At 42.2% G+C, this 7555-nt stretch overlaps 1 non-coding gene across 1 annotated transcript; it reads left to right on the top strand.

The window, feature by feature from the left end:
• Positions 1-1225: 1225 nt before the first annotated feature.
• LOC123646831 lies at positions 1226-1437 on the top strand. Its single transcript, XR_006738067.1, has one exon. It is a non-coding gene; the product is annotated as a small nucleolar RNA U3 (small nucleolar RNA).
• The last annotated feature ends 6118 nt before the right edge of the window (positions 1438-7555 follow it).

Below are 7555 nucleotides of genomic sequence, written 5' to 3'. Positions count from 1 at the left end.
ACCCAGATGTTCTACAGATTCCAACATTTTTTTCCCCACTTGTTTGAAAAAGTGAAAGCTAAGATGACAATTGAGGGAAGTGTTTCCTGAAGACAACGTCACCAATCCCTCCTTAGCTGTAGTTCACCTTCCTCTGGGGGCAGGGGATGACGTGACCTGAGAGCTTTCAAGAGGAGCACCCAGCCACCTTATGACAGAAGCTATGGAAGCATTTGGTGGGGAACTCTTTCCTGGACCAGCCATGAGCTAAGTTGCCTCGTAGGATAGAGAGAGGCTCATGGGCAGCGTCTTTGCTGCAGATGTGACCTTGACACATCCCAGCCTGGCCTGGCCTCCCATTGCATCATTTATTCTTAAGCTGTTAATTGCCACCAGGAAGAATTAAGTCACTTACTCGGTGGAAATAATTCCTGGAAGCTCCCAATCAGAGGGACAAAGGTAACATACAAAGACTGCAAGGTTCCACAAAATTGAGCTAATTTTAAAGAAACAAAGTCATTAGAATGGGTGCTTTGTCCACTCCCCAGAGGCTCTGAAGCAGCTCACAGTGAGAAACACAAATGCCACAAGACTGCTAGAAATAAAAACACATCTACATGGTCTGGGTCTTCACCTGCCTGTAGTTTTTGGAATGCGGGGACCATGTTTGCTTTTTCACCATGGACTTCCCAGAGACTGAGACTCTGAGGTTCTCAATAAATGCTATTATTTTTCTTTTAATTACTTCACATTTTCACTTACATACGTGTTTTACACAAGGAAACCTTATATCACCACCTTAAATAGAAAATTAATATCCCTTGTGAGACATAAACCTTAACCATAAAAAACACAGTGACAACAGAAGCATTATGAAATTCATCTTGCAGAGTGTTGACTTCAGAAGGTTTGAGCCTAAGGTTTGCTTTTGCTTTATTTATAAACAAATGAATAAATAAAGATGATTAATAAGCAGTGGGGAAGTGATAAGGGCATTTTGACTCCAAATCGCAACCTACTCCTTGGCTAATCAGAAGGCTAGAGAATTAAAAAGACTGTCTCTCATTGCATGAGTCTGTGGTGTTTAGCACTGTATGCAGATACCCTACCAAAATGACCCAGGTATCACCAGGTGTATCGTGCCTCACTTTGGAAAATGCCAAGCTAAAGGGTCCCTAAAGTTCTCTGGGCTCTGACATTCAGTAATTTTAGGTTGTTATGGTGATGTCTTTTAAATTATAACATCAAGAATATACTTTCAGGGACGATTTCTGTAGTTGTTACTAGTGGAATTTCTTTGAACATTCAGAGCATAGAAACCAGAAGCAGGAGGCACAGTGCCCTCTCCTGAGCGTGAAGGTGGCTTTGGTGTTGCTGGGCTGCCCCTGACATTTACCACTGAGGATCCTCTTCTCTTCCCTGGGAAGAGTAAGAGAGACAGGATGCAGTCTGAATGGTTCCCCCTCCCCCCAAAAAAATAAAATAAATGATATCATCATAAAAATGATCCATGTGAGGTAGACATGACTATATCAAATGGATTGGGGAAGCAATGAGCCTGATTTTTCTGCTTGACTCCAGAAAAAAAGTCTTATACTTTTAAGACGACTCTTCTCATGGTCATGCTGTAATGTGATGGAGCCAGATTACAATTTACCAAGTTGTTAGAAGGATTGAGGTCTCCCCAAAATGCCAGCTGCTTAGGAAACTAGCCTCCAAACACAGGTAGTTTTTCTGCACTCTAAAGCAAGGCTTTCCTGAAAACCAATGGACAAATAAGCTGTCACCACCATATATCTTTTTCTAAATCTTTGTCTCTATAGAGAGGATAAAATCTTCCTTGGGTTACTGTCAATAAGGTGAAAAATGTCTCATTAAAAAGGCAAGACAGACCCAATAGCAGAATACAGGAGGGACAGTCCCAGAAAATGGATTGAGCTCAGAAGTGTTTTATCCAAGGTAATCCAAGAGTCTACTGTCAAGACAGAGAAGTCACAGTTTGGAGAAACCATGGTCAAGAGACAGGCTGAATTATTATCCAGGAAAAACCTGCTGTGAATTGAGGGGAAGTTTTTGTGGTTGACTGAGCAGCAAGATAAACCACGGGAGAGTTGAGGAGTAAGGAAGAAGGAGCCAACCTAGTGATGCAAGGGGCTAAGGTGAAGAATAAGGCCTATGTGCCAGAAAGTTCCATCTACGTGTCAGCTGCAGCCCACTGCCTATGAGCACATATGCATTCATCTATCAATGCACAGGGACCCTTCCCAGGGCCTGGAATGTGTAAATCATTGTGTGAGGCTGTGCCAAGGGGAATGCAGAAGGCAACAGAGTTTAAGTCAAGATGCTTAGAAGGAAGAAACAAACAAGACAGGGAAACTGTGGCAATCCCAGCAGTGTCCAGTGAGCCAAGAGAGGCATAAAAATTGCCACAGGAGGGAGCTCAGAGGAAGGTCGGTCACCTTTGGCTGGGAAGAATTGGGTGGGGAATGCCTAGTGTTCTCTAAACATTTCCACTTTATCATGAAACAATAATTTTATAGAAGTTGGGGCCTTTACACAGTATCCTGAGGGACTGGGGAAGCTCAGATCAATGTGACAATGAGGGAGGTGAAAGAGATTTTCAGGTAGAGAAAACATCTTGAGCAAAGGCAGAAAGGCAATTATTTACAACTTCCTAGATGTTTTCTAACCACAGAAACCAAAACCTAAAGAATCTGTCAGCACATTCGATGATTGCTGACTGAATCCTGAAAATTTACAGGCAGCTGACACAGGAGAATTGAGTAATTCATTTGATTTTATCATAGCACCCATGATTTTACATGAAGAGGAAAAGGCAAATGCTTTAATGATTTGAAAAGGCTTCTCTTTGATTCTACGATTTGAAAATTGTTTTGCAATAAAATACTTTGATGTGCTTATAAATACCATATTACAATAAGGTGATCCCTTCTGGACTAGGCTTTGGGAGTGGGAGTGATTTCTCAAATGGGAAGTTGGGAAATTTATGAAAATAATATTGAAGTGAATTTTAAGTCACCTGGTACCTGGTCACATGTTCAAACTACAGAAGGTAGCAGAGCTTACTTCTATTGGTGGAGAATTCTTCCCCTTAACAACATTAGAGCGTTACAACTCATTCTGTTGATGTTGTGAGATGGAATAAAACGAGGAAAATGTTGAGCTTTAGAGAAACATCTGAGAAAAATGGTAAAATGAGGACTATCTTCTTGACCCTGAAATAAAAGTGTTGCTTTTTTTTTAACTACCATTTTAAAATGAATCAAATGAGACTCAAAGAAATAAGTAAATGATCCAAGTTCATGTATTAAATGTCTTAGTTCACTCAGGCTACTGTAACAGAATATAACTGACTGGGCACCTTATAAACAACAGAAATGTATTTTGCACACTTTGGGAGGCTGGGAAGTCCAAGATCTAAGCACTGGCAGATTCAGTGTCTGGTGAGGGCCTGTGTCCTATCTTTTCATTGTGTCTTCATGTGGTATAAGTGGTGAAGGAGCTCTCTAGGGCCTTTTTTATAAGGTCACTAACCCCATTCATGAGGTTTTCACCCTCATGATCTAATAACCTCCCAAAGGGCCCATCTCCAAATACTATCACATTGAGGATTTGATTTCAACATATGAATTTGGGGGTATATAAACATTCAGTCTACCTCACCAAGTAAGGGAAGAAAGATCCAGGTGACAAGGGACTGACCAGCTCCCTTGTCAGTCCTTCCCTTGAGCAATGCTCTTGGCCCTCGCTCCCTCAAGTTCAACCCCAGACCTGGAGCTGCGTCTACTTACCCCTGCCCTCAGCCCTGGACCTGCATGCTGGACATGAACTCTACTTCATGTCAATTTCCTTCCACCTTGCCGCTTCCAAAAGACATGATCAGTAGTAGAAAATCTTGCTCTTCCCCAGTTTTCCCCATCTCAGTAAATGATATCACCATCCATTAAGCAGATAAAACTAAAAAACTTAGGAGTTATTCTTGATTTCCCTCTTCCCTTCTATATTAGTTTCCTATGGCTGTCATAACAAATTTACAACAAACTTGGTGACTTAAAACAACAGAAACTTATTCTCTCATGGTTCTGGAAGCCAGAAGTCTGAAATTGGATGTTCCAGGGTTGATTCCTTCTAGCAGCTCTGAAGGAGAATCAGTTCCACGTCTCTCCCAGCTTCTGGTGCTTGTGGGCAGTCCTGACATTCCCTAATTTGCAGATGTTTCATGCCATTCTCTGCCTCTGTCTTCACATGGCCTTCCCTTCTGGGTCTCTGGGTCTATCTCTTTTCTGTCTCTTGTAAGGACACTCATCACTGGATTTAGTGCCTACCTTAATCCAGGATGATCTTATCTTAAATGCATCTCAAAGATTCCTATTCCAAATAAGGTCACATTCTGAGGTTCTAAGTTGACATATCTATTGGGGGCACAGTTCAATACACTACACCCTCCTTCCCACATTGAATCAGTCCTAAGTCTTGCTGGCTTTACTTCCACCATATATTTCATTCTCTTTCCCTTCTACTCAACTTCATTATTACCATTCGGACTGACATCACCATCACCTCTTCCTGGACCACACCCATGGCAGCCTGACCAGGCCTTCTGCCTCCACACATGCCTCCATCCATTCTTCCCACTGCAGTGGAAAAAAATCATATCTCATCACTCCTCTACCTAAAACCCTCCAATGATTGATCATTAATTTAGAATAAAACCTGGCCGGGCATGGTGGCTCACACCTGTAATCCTAACACTCCAGGAGGCCAAAGTGGGAGGATCACTTAAGTTCAGGAGTTTGAGACCAGCCTGAGAAGAGCAAGACCCCATCTCTACTAAAAATGGAAAAATTAGCCAGGCATGGTGGCATGAGCCTGTAGTCCCAGCTAATCAGGAGGCTGAGACAGGAGGATCACTTGAGCCCAGGAGTTTGAGGTTGCTGTGGGCTAGGTTGATGCCATAGCACTCTAGCCAGGACAACCGAGCAAGACTCTGTCTCCAAAAAAAAAAGAAAGTTGGAATGAAACTCAAACTCCTCACTATAGCCTCCTGAGACCTCATGATCTGGCCCCTACTGTGGCTTGAACCTTCTAACCTATCATCCCCACCCCACTTTGTGTTTTGTTTTATTTTGGGGGTTATTTATTTATTATTTATTTTTATTTCAGAATATTATGGGGGTACAAATGCTTTAGTTATATAAATTTGCCTTTGCACTGCCCAAGTCAGAGCTACAAGCATCCCCATCCCCCAGACAGGGCAGACTGCATCTGTTAGGTAGGAATATTTGGTTTGGTTTGGTTTGATTTGCTGTTCCTCAGACCCTTCAAGTTCATTTCTGTCTTAGGGCTTATTCCTAGCTTTCCCTCTAACAGGTAAGCCCTTTTTGCATCATTTCCCCATCTCTGCATTGCTGACTCCTCTGTCATTCTGATTTCAGCTTAAATGTTACCTCTTTAGGAAGGCCTTTCCTGACCACCACAAAGAAGTGCTATCTAGGAAGTTTTCATCAAAGCATTTAGCCTTAATTTTCAGCTTAACATCCAACACTGTCTGATAACTTTCTTGTTTACTTGTTGTTGTTGGTTTTGTGATTGTTGTTTGTCCATGATAAAAGATGATTGTTTTATCACCTGCCTTGCCCCTACTAGGACATATACTCTGAAATCAGGGACATCATCTATTTGTCTCAATTAAATCCTCAGTTCTAGAACTCTTTGGAACACAGTAGTTTCTCAATATATATTTGATTATTGACCAAATGAAGGATAAAATGAAAGGTGCTCATGTTTAAATCTCTTGTCTTGAGGATGGGTAACAGGACACAACTGCTGAAACCCTAAGATAGGAAAGGATCTAGCTGGATGAGTACCCAAAGTCCACAGGCATCTTCTAGAGCTTGGGACATGAAGAGACAAGTAGGAACAACAGATTTCCCACTGCTAGAGAATCAAACCCAGAACCTTTGCCTTCTTACCTGCACTTAGGTATACACAGTTTAATGCTAGAGTCGATCAGAAGATTCACATAATTGAGAAGGGCATGGATGTCAGCATTGGTTATAGATCCTGGAGAACTTAAAATGAAAACTAAAACTTGGTTTGACCATTAAAAAAATGATACGACAAACACGGTATGTGTCTCTGAATTTCTATGCATCATGATTATGTATCTCATCCAATATGTGTCAAATTAATGGAAATAGAAATGTTTTCAGTGACAATTATAAATCACAGACCTCTCTAGGGGGCAACAGGATGCGTCACCTAAGTGACCTGAGTCCCACACAACCATCATTGGGAACAGCCAAAAAGTAAGCCACAGAGTAGCCAGTGGCCTCTTAAACAAGAGGGCAAATGAAACCCTGCTTTGGTCAATGTGATGAAGGGGCAGGATGGTGGCAGAGTGACCAATGCATCCCTATTTGCCTGAGACTTTCCTGATTTTAGCACTGAAAGTCCTTCCACCCTGGGATCCCCTCAGCCCTGGGAAAACTGATGTAATTATCACCCTAAATGGTAAGGACTCAGGCTTGAAACTTTCTGTTGAATTATTAACCTCCTAACTCAATTTTATTCCTAGCTCAAAGGACCTAGAAAACGGTTTGTCCAACAGTCACTACTGCTTCATGTGATCTGGTTTCTCTCTCACTGATCATTAAGAACAATTTGCCTAACATGTTCCTCCCAGCATCACCAACCACCTGAACCTCAAGTTCATCTCTCTGGCCCAAAGACCTCATGTGCTCCTTTTGCCTGGGAGCAGAGGCCCCTCCCCTCCCCTACAAGTAGGCTCAACACACCCGGCTGCTGCCTCTGTGGCACCCCTACTCAGTGCCCCCTGAGCTTCCTGCAGCCCCCAGACCTGCCACGTTCTTGGTGTCACATTCTTGGGACTGCCTCTGTGATGCAGTTCTCTCTTATGCATCCCAAGCTGCTCTCTCATCCTTGGTCCAAACCCCTCTGCTTTCTGTCTTTCAGTGATTGCACACAGTTCCTGGTTCACTAGGTCCCTTCTTTCCCCATATCAGGTAGATATATAGATTTGCTTTAATGTCTGTCTTCTCTATCATTTCCTGGATTTAGTGACATATGAGTAACCATAGCATATGCTCAAGCTGCCATTTTAAAACTATGCAGCCTGCACAATTTAATCTCCTTTAAGGCACGCCTGACAATGCATGTAACATAAAAAGGAAAAGAAGAGTTCAAGAATACACAACATAAGCAAATAAATGAAACAAACACTACTTCCAAAGGTGCTGACAGCAGGATCAGCTGCACACAGAGGGAGGCAAGTGTCCTGGATCTGCTTTTCTACCTTTGATGTGTTGCTCATTGATTTTAAGCCTGCACATCTCCTTTTTCTGTAAGTTTTAGGCACAGCTAGGTCATGAGATCTACTTTTTTGGACCAGCCACCTGATGATAGTGGGAAAGTTATCAAGAGCATCAAAGGAGTTTGAGTGAGCACTTAATTAGTTTTACCAAAATTTATAATGACATCGTGTTTGACCCGTTGGAGCATGGCAGGATAAGTGATATGATAAATGTCTGCATGA

This window comes from Lemur catta, chromosome 10 (genome assembly GCF_020740605.2).
Source record: "Lemur catta isolate mLemCat1 chromosome 10, mLemCat1.pri, whole genome shotgun sequence".
In the NCBI taxonomy this organism is placed as follows: domain Eukaryota; kingdom Metazoa; phylum Chordata; class Mammalia; order Primates; family Lemuridae; genus Lemur; species Lemur catta.
This window is presented reverse-complemented; position numbering and strand designations above follow the sequence as displayed.